Below are 12,741 nucleotides of genomic sequence, written 5' to 3'. Positions count from 1 at the left end.
AATTCTGGCCGGAAGTAGAAAATAAGAAGTGATAGTAAAGATTTAAAATAAAATAAACGTTAGTAAAACTTAAGATCCTTACATAGTTGATGCAAAACCATTTGCAGGTATAACTGACGCCAAACCATATGGTTCATTAAATATAGAAAAAATTGAGTGTGTTGGACATATTCAAAAACGAATGGGAATATGGCTACGCAAATTAAAACTTGAAAGAAAAAAAGTGAAATTAAATGACGGTAAAATCTGTCTGGGAAAGGGAGACTAACAGATAAGTTAATAAATGAAATAACTTCGTATTATGGTAATGCGATTAGAGAATATAATGAGTCTGTTAGTGATATGAGAAAAGCCATTTGGGCAATTTACTACCACAAAATATCGAGTGATGAAAAGCCGATTCATGACGTTTGTCCTACAAATGAAACCACATGGTGCAAATGCAATAAAGCTAAGCAAAATAAAGCTGATTATAAGCATATAAATTCTGAACCAGTCGCTGTAATGGAGGCAATAAAGCCAGTTTTTATAGATTTGTCACAACCTTCGTTATATAGACGTTGCCTTGGCGGCAAAACACAAAATAATAATGAATCATTTAATTCCTTAATTTGGAAATTTTGTCTAAAGACATGTCGTGCTGGTAGTAGGATAGTTCAAATTGCTGGAAATGAAGCAGTAATTGCTTTTAACGAAAGGTCTGTTGGTAGACATTCTGTAAAAAATGAACTACAGCTTTTTAGAAGTAAGTTTTCTATTGAAGGATTTTTACAAATTGATAACAAGAGAATAGATAACGCAGAAAAGAAAGGCTTGTCAGAAACAAAACAACAGCTAAGCTTGAAAGGCAGCAAAAAATGTCAGAAGTGCAGGCCTCCATAAAAATGATGGGGATGTTTATTGTGCTGGTGCGTTTTAATTTGTAAATAAAATTTTAGCAGTTTAGCATACAATTTGAAGTAAGTCGTAAAAGATTTTTTCACCCATGTTAAATAATATGTATATTATACAATATAATACATATCATATCCTTAAATGCTTGAGTTTATTTAACTAAAGTAGTTATGTAAAAATAAATTGTGCAAATATGCCACATGTATTTTAATATACGGCTATCATTCTGTCATGGTAATGTATATAGCAAGGTAAATTTAACGTGTTTCATACTAACAAAAGCTTCTGCAATTTATTAGGATTTATACTTTTTAAATGTATATTCAAAATAAATATACTATGCACTTTATTATTAGAAAGTTATATACTGAAGTATTGGCATTAAAACTCAAATTTCTTAAAACACGATTTTTCGCAGTTGTATACATAGCATTTAAAGTATGCTAAAGTTACATTGTGGAAGAACTATTAAATGTTTTATATGTTTGATATACAGTAATATATTACAGAGAACTTTACCTGAAAAATTTGCCTATAAGTAAGTTCCAATTTGTAAGAAAAATTTTAGTTGTATCATTGATAGCGTAGAAGTTTCAAATCATTTTTAGTTGATATGTTATACTTTGATGATGGCAGATTATTTTACATTAATTATGCTTATACCAACTATTGGAAATTGTATAATATTACAATATCTCTCAGAAAATAAGCATTTTATATATAGTAATAGCTTTAAAAATAAATATGTTATCCCAATCCTTACAACAGGATCATATTCAGAGGTTTTGAGGGTTTTAAGGTGTACGAGACCCCTTAACGTAGTTCAATGGAGAACGTGATGCAAGCACTTCGCATTCCCCAATGACGTTAGCTTTGGCACTTACGTTTCAACCGTCACCGGAATGACAGGCTTGATAATTCAACGAAAGAACATATTATTAGTACTCATTTCGTGCTCTTAACGTTCTTAGCATATTTCATAATGCCTTACCGGAAATTTCTGTTTTCAGCTATAATCCTGGAAGGAAAAGTTCTGTTCATGCTGGTTCTATCATCTCGACTTGAGGTTTTGGATGATGGTAAATTACTCATGTATCGATTGTTATACTAAGGGAACTCTATTTGTATGCCTCATGATTGAAAAGTCCATTATTGCCACCAACCATAACCGAAATCTGAAAGGATTTTATGTGGGACTTCTCAATATCTGGCAATCTCTGGCAAATTCCGCTCAACATCCACGATTTGTTTTCGTGACTTCTTGCTGATTAGCAGCATTATCTTCTGTGTCCTAATGTGTTCTGCAGTTCTTTCGTAAGTGTTCATCACCACTGCAGTTCTAGCATACTAAGGTCGCTTTCGTCTGACGTCTGTTCCGCCTCAAGGCACTTACTTAAGTGGGTAGACTGCCTGGACGAGCTGTCACTTGTCCACTAGTTTCTGGGTTGGAGTAGTTCCGATTGGGCAATGGTGTGTGCAAGTTTCTAAAAGGACTGCCACGTTTTTAATGGCGTACACTCTAGGCATTTTTTAAATGTTTGAGATCCACTATTCGCAGTTGTTTCTATACCTCAGGTTCCCGTATGCCACCGAGGAAGTATTTCATGGATTGTACTTCACGTATTTCTGTTGAGCAGTCAAAAAAGTAGAGATGGGACAGCATTTCGATATCAGTGGCGAGCTTCTGGATTATTTTGGTGAGCATCTGCTATCGAGATATTAACTGCAGCCTTCTGTAGCCTTTTAAACACTTCTTAGTAGAGCTCTCGCGTACCGGGTACAGCATCAAAATCTAGCCTCTGGGTTTCTAGAAGAGTGGGACCGATATCGTCTTCTTCTATTCTCAGAGAAGCTGCGAAATTACAGGTTTGTCTTCGGAATCCTACCCATTTCCATTTGGAGCTATACAGAACTGAGCCTTGTCCATATGCCAAATGTTTTTTCCATCACACGTGGAAAGCATGAGAAATGGGTCAGAAAACATAGGTACCAATTTAAAGGTATCAGAATCGTCTCCAGTTGTCATTATGAATGTGTTCAAGCTGTCAGATTCTTTGGCGACAACAGCAGAAACTCTGTCATCGATTTGTTGTTCGACATCAGAAACTCTTCCTTTGATTTGTAGTTTGACAGCATTAACTCTTTCTTTGATTTGCTGTTTGACAACAGAAACACGTTCTCTAGTTTCTCTAACTCTCCTTTCGACCATGTTATTTCTGCTTTCAAAATCCTCGAAAATCTTCTACTGTTGTCTTTTATTTCTTCTTGACAGGCTTAAGTATCAATTTTGGATAGATTCCATCTTTCCTTGAACTGGTATTATTTCCCCGTTCCCTCTTTTGTTGGACGCATTTATCTCTTCTGTAAAGGAATCAACCTCTCCTTTTATATCTTCCTGGAACGCAGCAAAGACTGTCACAAGCTGCCCCAGATGCTCCTCAATTGTTCTTGTCACTAGCATTCTGTCCTACTTCTAACACCCAAAATTGTTCCTGGCATAAAGGTTCGTAAAGCATGCGGAAGAGCTGGTAGCTTGTTAGAATTTATTTGTCCCGAAAAAACACTAAACAATTCTGGAGTTTTTCGAAAAGTACGAGTAAAAAAATATAATTCCAAAAATATACGAAATATAAAGGAACACTGCTAGTAGTTATCACTTTAAAGTGCTGAGAATGATGAAGAAAATACGATGAAAAGCGCACGTAAAGAGCGAACATAAATCTGTCAATACTCCTTACTCTATGCTGAACTGCAAAGTTCAGAACTGAAGTTCATTCTGGTCTTATCTCATTTTCTCACTCTCCATACCAAAAGCCCGAAACTGACAAAACTGTTGGACGTTCGAAATTTTGGAAGAGAAAACAAATGAAGCCACAAGAAAAAATCTACATGGCTTATAATGATTGTCACATTAAAAAAACTATAAACTGTATTTACAGTGGTACCTCGATATACGAGTGCCCCAACATACGAGTGTTTTGAGACAGGAGCTACCGAGCGAGCGATGTTTTTGCTTTGAGACGAGAGCAAGATTTGAGATACGAGGAATCGCACACTACACCGCTGTACACGACCGCAACATGCGCGCGCATGTAGGTGTCGTGTGCAGCGTCTAACAGTTTCTCCCACCTCAGACTAGTCCTCAGTCTGAGTGCTTGTTTCCCTCGTTTTGGAAGCATTTTTGATAAGTTGGGTTCGCGTTTTTTGCTTTTTGTACATTTAGAAAACATTATCATATTTATTTTTATAACCCTGGGTCCAAAGAAGATGATGATGTCTATTGAATTAAAGCGTTAAATAATAGAAAACCATGAGCAAGGTGTGCGAGTAATTGACTTGGGGACGATGTACGGGCGTAACACATCAATGATATTTACTGTGCTTGAACAAAAGGAGTTGATAAAGTATAACGCCAACTAAGGGCGTTACAATAACTTTTAAGCTCCGACCTCTCTCCGTCAAGACATGGAGAAACTACTGATGGTGTGAGTGAGAGAGAAGCAGCTTCAAGGAGGAACCTTAACACAAAGCATCATATGTGAGAAGGCACTATTACGAGTTATTTACGAGCGATTTACGGTTATTTTCTAAAGAAGATCCCACACACTTCTACAAACGTGGAATGGGAAGACCCGTTTAAAGCAGTCGGGGCTGGTTTGACAAGGCCTGGCTGGGTGTTACAACGTCTGCATGGAAGAAGCTGTGGCCTGAGGCTGTAGCTGAAAGAGAATTCGAAGGATTGGAACCCAAAGTGTCAGTGGTAGAGGAGCTTGTTTCTCTGGGAAAATCCATAAGTCTGGAGGTGGAGAAGAGAGATGTGAACGAACTCGTAGAGGAACAGTCTCAGGAGCTGACAACCGAGGAGTTACACGATCTGCATTTGCAGCAGCATACGGTGGTTCAACGAAAAATTAGTTTTGAAGAGGAGCCGGAGATGGAGGAGGTTATCCCTACAAGAGATATAAAACAGATCTTGAGAATGTGGGATAAAGTTGTAGAGTTCGTGGATAAAAATGACCGCGAAAAAGTTGAACTAGTCCTAAATCGGAGTTGTTCAACGAAACTTGCCTAACTCGATTCCGCAATACCTTGACAGGTAGGAAGAAACAAACCTCCTTGGACAGTTTTTTTAAACGATCTGCGGGTGAAAATGAGCAGATCATGACAAAAAGAGCGACGACCAGTGACAAAAATTAAGCGCTTCCGTAGCACTTTTTCTTTTAATTATGTTTTTATAGAATATGTATTTGTTATTTATAAATAAATGTTTCTTCTTGTTTTTGAATAAGAAACTACATTTTCTTATTCAAAAACACTTAAAAAACAGCTGAGGTCGTGTTTTGGGAGCTGGAACGGATTAATGGCATTTCGATTACTTTCAATGCGGAAAATTGCTTTCAGATACGAGCAAGGTTACGAAACATATTAAACTCGTATGTCGAGGTACCACTGTACTTAATTATATAATCGTTAGCAAGCAGAGAGTAATAAATAATTTTAAAACTGTGCTGCTATCAATATACAAATTATGTTGACTAGTATAATTAATTTAGAATTATGCGAATACATATAATATAAGATGATGTATGTTACTACAGATACGTGTTAATATAATACATATATAAGTCTGTGCATATATATGAAATCATAATTCTTTTTATACCAGTTAACAGTTAGAATTACTGAACAACCATGAAAGGTTCCCCAAGAATGAAATATGGTGTAACAATGAATACTTAGTTTAGAAATTCGATTCTATTATACATTGCTGTAAAAGTCATTGTAAGAGTGAAAATTCTTCATTCTGCCTTAATGCGATTTTTTGCGTTTAATGCGTTGTTTGGTGATTTTATGATCCCGAATTATATTGATGTGATATATTAATACTGCATTTGTAGATATACGTTTTCTGAGAAACGAGTCAAAGCGATTGATTTTTTGTAAAAATTTGGATTTATCCTTATTTTATTGACGTGCACCAGCACTGAATTGAGAATGGCTTGTGCTATGCTTCGATGGATGAAGAAGCGTTTGTAAGTAATGAATATTATGAACGTTTGAACATATTTAAATGAATAGTATTAAAAGTATATATTTACTTATATCATATACTAATAGTTTATGGTAAATTTTTCATTATAAATCTCATCACAGTTTCATTTCTCATTCTATTGCATTTCTTTGCGGTACATAAATTTTGTGGTTTACATATTGTAGATTGCATCAGTTTTGCAGCGCAATTTATTCCTCGGTATGTTACTTGTAGTGTTATTAGAAATTCCATTATTTTTGTATTTTTTCTGCAATTCGTAGTATCTGATTAGGAAATTTATGTCTTATTTCAAGATATATATGAAGTTGGTTATATCAAGTGTTAAATAAACGTTGTTATACGGGCAATAGCGTTACCTTTATCGAGATAGATAAATGCAGTTCTTATTTCTTAAATACTCCAGATATAAAGACACACTCGAATAGTAGATTCACTCACTTTACGTTTTTTAAGGCTTATATATATATACATTAAGTGCGTGTTCAAAACAACCATTGACGAGTAGTCTTGGCGTAATTCGTATTCATACCAAGATTATCCATTTCTCAAGGCAATAATTTTTGTTATTTTTGCTAAAACCGTTTACGAAAATATAATTTTCCGAATCCTGAACTCTTATGCATGGAAAGGCAGATTTTAAGATATTTGTTTTGCAATTTGATGCAAAATTCGTATTTTTAAAACACTGATGTATATGTTCTTTATTTAAAATTCTGCCAGTATATAACATTATATAACATTCTTGTGTTACCACCATTTATAGTTGTCGTTTGCTGTACAGCCTGCTGAATACATTTTACTTTCTAGGTATCTACAATTACATCGTGTTGTTTCGGTACGAACAGGGGCGAAGTATTCATCACTTAGATACATTTAAAGATAATTAATTAATTTTTTCTGATTTTGATATCTATAATATACTGACAGGATTACTGATAAGAAATTTAAGAAAATAGTAAATGAAGAAGTAAATAGAAAAATTTCTTTCAGGTATTGTGAGATGTCAATATAAACTTCATACATTTTACTAGGGGGCTGTTGACAAAGCAAAATCTTTACTATATATGTCTACGAGCTCTACGTATACAGTGTGTTGCTCAAAGTAAACTTCCTGCATTGTGAAGAGTACTACGTGTATGTCGTGATGCGTTCATGCGAAGTTTGTTTCCTCGTATGAGCTCTGCCTCTTCGAACCGAAATTGTCCCTAATCTGCAGCGTCTTGAGTTGTTTATGCAGCTTCTTGAGCTGTTCTGGTATTTCCTGTCGAATCTGACGATGACGCGGATAGTCTTGCATCCTTCGTTTACTTGCGACTTCTTCCCGTCATCGCGCATATTCTTTTGACGTTCCGCTTGCCTAATGGGCCTCCGTTTCGCTTCTGCTTACCTTTCCGGATCACGCAGTGATTCTTGGTTTTCTGAATGTCTTTTGCGTCTGCTACTAGTTTCTGATACAGTTTGAGCAAGCGAAGTTTCTTGAGTTGTTGCTTGTCTGCTGGAACTCCTATTCGTTTCTTCTTCAGTTTCTTGAATGCGTAACCTTTCTTGTCACTATGCTTGCCTGCTGAGTTTCTAGTTGTATCTTCATTCATTTCTGAAGCATGCAAGTTTTCTTGTACTTGCCTGCTGAGTCTCCTACTGCTTTTTACTTCATTTTTTCTGTAGCTCGCTGTAACATTTGTGCTGTCTTCTTGCGTTCAGACATTTTAGTAAATTGAAAAAAAAATTATGTAACTGTAGTAAAGTAACATTGCATCTAAAATATGTTAAATACCTACAGGAGTTTAAAATTCTACTCAGAAAGGAACTATACAATAAAAGAAATTAAATTTTTATAAATAAAATTAGAATAGCATAAAACGCATAGAAACATTTTATTATGAAGAAAATGTATTCATTCTTTCCAAGCAACCAGCGATTCGTAAATAAATTTTTCTTGCCAAGTCAGGAAACAAAGACCTTTGACACTTGGGGTAATACATTTGAAGTTATGATTTAAATTAATTTTAATATAACAAATTTGCAAAATCTCAATAAAAGAATTAACGTAGCGATAGCATATCGTGTCACGTATCTAAAGGTGAAACATAAGAGTTGCCAAAAGCAGCTATTCATTTAAAATACTGAAATTAACGAAATATTTTTCGACATACAGTGACGTTATATGGAATCACGTGCTTTCTTCAACTCAGAATATAACCGTAAATAATAACAATAAGTTTCGAGTTTGGCAATACTATTTATTTCATATTCTTTTAACTTAAAAATGTCTCTTAAACAATACGATTTGAGAGTGAGAAGAGCCATCATTTTTCTAAATAAAGCAATTTGATCTCCAGCGCTTTCCGAAATTTTATATAACATCTCGAGTGATAGTCGTAGGAAGATAACAATAGTCAAAAGGTTTTACCAAGGATTTTTGAAATCCGAGGGTACCTCCTTCTAAACTCAAATCTCCCCCCCCGTTCCGGAGGATATGATGTTACGAAGGAAAAAAAAACAAAGGGGCAAAATCCCACATATATTTAAACTGCTGATTCCTGTTTACAATATTCAATTTCCTTTAAAAACATTAAGCTTCATTTAAATAAAAGGAAAATAAATTCACACATTTTCCCTAGCTTTCAAGCTTTTATTGTATTTTTAAATATTCTTTTTGTCACTGTTGCGCAAGTTTTCCGCGGCGTCATTAGGAGCCGTAGGTCGAAAACATATAAGAATCATTGCTGTAAATAATGATCATATGATAAATTGCATACATATGCGATTCTTTTGATTAGAATTTGAGTACAATTCTTTATACATCAGCTACTATGCCCCTTTATGTAACGACAAGGATTATTTTCAATGATTATCCGATGAGAATGATTCTTTACAATGATTATTTGATGACAATGATCATTTGCAAAGAATATTAAAAGCCGATGACTACGATTACTTAAATAGAATATGCATGTCATACGATGACAACGATTATTTCCAAAGAATCTTCGATCACGTCACTATTGTATATCGCTATACTTCTGGGGTTTGGGGGGTTGTGTATTGTATTACGGCACTGTAATTAAGCGTTTTAAATGACATCAAAAACGTTAGTAAAACTTAGGATCCTTACATACTACCCGCCAGAGTTAATTAGTTTGAAACTGAGGTCTAAAACGACCTTGTTGAAAACTTTTAGCTCTAGAATCTAACGCGAGGCCAATCTTTTACAAACATTTCTCTCTAGAAACTAGATATTAAAAAGTCGTTTTTACATTATCATCTCTATGGACAAGTATTTTCATCTGTACTGCATCTATAAACAGTAGTTTCTTAGTTGAAATCTGGTTCCTTATGGAAGGAAAACTAGTTTAATGAAATGTTACACAATCAAATGGCAAGTAACATGAATATTTATATTTCGTCTTTAAAATTCTTATTCCATTCATGACGTTATTTAATTATCTCCCCGTGCTCTCTGACTTGTGTTGTAAAGAAAAACACCAAACACGAGCGTGTCTATGTACAAGTGTTCAACACTACCGCCTGCAATCAAAACTCTAACGTGTTAAAATTCAACATAACAAGACCTCAGAACACACCTTATATTCATCTCTAAACCCTGAGGTACTATTCTGAAAAGTGGCTAACTCTGAAGTGTAGCGTCAGAGAGCCTAACTACATTCATTCAACCTTTATCACATATTCACAATAATTTGCTCTTTTTACAGTCACACGAATAAGTTAAAATTTTTGGCATTACTCTAATATTTTTACTTTTAACATATCACAATATTTCTTAACTTTTAAGATAACAGTTCACATTGTATATAAGGACATATGAACATGCCGTTAATTTTACGCATTTTAAAACATACATTAGTAGTACATTGTTAACTTCTATTCTTTTCCAAGCAAGTGCCAATTCTTCTGCATTGAAATTCTACATTTCAAAAGTCTTTCAGATTAACCACTTCACCGTTTGCCCCGATAGAGTATCGTCAGTTTGAAATGTTTATTTAACCGTCAGCGACGGCAGACTATCGTCGAGGTGAAATTTGGCATGAACCGTGACCCCCGAGAGAGATTCGACGCTTGTTATTTTTCCTACCCCTCAGTACCAGTCGAAAAGGAAAAGAAGTGATTGATGGGTTAATTGACCAGACTCACTCCACAGATTGTACCTGAAAAGCAAACGACGGGGGATCGCTTTTTCCGAGGGAATAATCCCCCTTAACACAGATTTCGAGAGATGCACAACAATTCACACACCTTCCCATTAACTGACAAACAAGTCTGAAGGTTTTAAATGCTATCCTTTCAAATCCGAACGTGGCCTTTTTTTTTTTTTTTTTTTTTGAGTACATACACTGTATACTCTGAACTCTTTCTGAAGTAATTAGAATTTCGCATAGAAATAATTCCCTTACCCTTTCATGATTAACTTAGTGTAAATAAAATATTTTCTGTTTTAATTTTGATTCCTTGAAGAATTTTTTTTTTTTTTTTTTTTTTTTTTTTTTTTTTTTAACTTTTTGAATGTAGAGAAATGAATTCACTTTGAAAACGTACCACTTTTTCATGTTATTTGGCTGTTTTTTAGTTGAAGTAATTGTATTCGCTTTTGTTTTATTTTATTACTGTGAGAAGTAAAGGAAGTTTATAAGCGCGAAAATTTTTGGGGTTCATATTTCATCGGAAATATCCATTTTGCCCGTTCCCAAATCCATTTTCACAATCCTTTTCCAACTGTGCGTAAGGAAAGAATAAAGAAGTCATTTTTTCTTAAATGGGTAGTTAAACAGTAAAATAGATTCAAAATAGATTTTTTTCCTGACATCTGTATGGTACGTACATACGTATGTATGTATCTCGCATAACTCAAAAACGATTAGTCCTATAACAATGAAATTTTGTATGTTGGGCAGCTATAACATCTAGTTGTGCACTTCTCTTTTTTATTGCAATCGGCAGTACCAAATATATATATATGCACACTTTTAAAATAATTCCACTTTAATTAAATTTAGGAGATAATATAATCAATTAATCAATACTGTTTAGGAAATATATATATACTGCCCCTTACCAGCTTAAATGTTTTACACGGCTTTTATTTTATTTTCTCAATCTTTGGTGGTAGTCATGTATATCCAATTATGAAAGTATTATAAATGATGAAAATATGCATGTTTTGACAATGTCAAATTAAAAGAAAAAAAATTATTTGGATAAATATTGAAATCTATCTTTCAATGTGTTCTTCAGGTTCCCATGCCTATTTAGGCTAGTTCTGTACTCGTTATGAAAAAAAAAAAAAAAAGTTACAAGAAGCTTGACATCTGCACGACAAAAATTTCCCGGAATATTCAGTGCTATTTTTCGTCTCATTTTCAACTTCCATGAGGGATCGGTTAATTAGAATAATTCGAGAAAATAAGTTTAAATGAAACGCAGAAAAAATATGTATGATGTAAATAAGTCGTCTTGTGGTTGTTCACATCAGTTTTTTTTTTATTCTTCTTTTTGTTCATTCCCCAAAGTATTTCGGTTTGGTTTAGATTTATACGGCAAAACATTCGAGGGCTATCTGCATAAGAGGAGGGATGCCTTCGTAGAGGCCTTTGTAAGGGAATCTGGCTCGTATACATGTTACAAATCGGAAAACAACGAAAGCGCCCATGCAGCCAGCCTCTCCGCAGGGATTCGAACCCCAGACCAAACTACCAGTTTTCAGCGAGTTTACCGCTCAGTTGCTGGTGGGATCACGAAAATAAACGAGTTGTTTTCATTTTTTGGTCAATAGTTTAACTTATTTTTGGAAAGAATAAATCTTAATTTATTCTTCTTTGGTTATTGTTTCAGAAAAAAAAAAAAAAAAAAAAAGAAAAAGGAAAAAAAGAAAAAAAAAAAAAGTCGTCTAAATGCATTCGGGAATGTTTAAAATGTATGCTTCAGTTCAAATATGATACCTGAAATTTTTCACGATTGCAATATTTCGTACAAGAAAGTTAAAAAAAAATTATCAAAAATTTACTGCTTAATTTTATTAAGAATAACATTGAATTTTCAGTCCATTATTCAAAGCATTGTCATTTCTCCAGGCATCTGTTACAAGAACAACTGAAAATTTACTACCTTCTTACTCTTTGACACAGGCACTATACATAATTAAAACATTCTTTGCTGTAGAAAAATTACAATAAGCTAAAAAACTGTAACTTAAATAATTGCAATTTTAAATACGAATTTTAAACATCTAAGCTACCGAAGTTCCCCCCCCCACACGTACATAAAGAAAAATAAATAGACACACACACACACAAAAAAAAAAAAAAAAAATAAATAAATAAAATAAAATCTGAAAAATTCAGATTTTAATGATCGGAAATGAATTAGAATTTTACGAAATATGAAAAAAGATAATAATAAAATAAAAAAACAAATTCGAAATTCAAAATTTGTGCTTTCGGGTGCCCATGTTCGCGTGAAGGATTACTTTATTCAAAATTTGATAGCTCTGTGTAGCATCGTTTTTTTACAATCTATGCAGATTTTTCATTATTTAATTTCTTTAAATATAATGCAGGGAGATAGCATATTTTGTGGCAACAATTTGAAAAGTGATACAGACAGGAAAATGACACAACGCAAATTTTCAATGGCGATGGTAAAACTGAGACTAATAGTCCTTTTGGGCTAAAAAAAAAAATCTTAAAGTTTTAAGATTTTAACGGTCAACTAACGGATTTGATAGCGTATCTTAACACTCTCACTGAGTCCTTAGTCTCTATTGCACTCATTCCTGCTAA

Source organism: Stegodyphus dumicola, chromosome 7, assembly GCF_044657685.1.
Source record: "Stegodyphus dumicola isolate Sdum_Otavi_A_Nest chromosome 7, ASM4465768v1".
NCBI classification, from domain to species: domain Eukaryota; kingdom Metazoa; phylum Arthropoda; class Arachnida; order Araneae; family Eresidae; genus Stegodyphus; species Stegodyphus dumicola.
Note: the sequence above shows the minus strand (reverse complement) of the source record.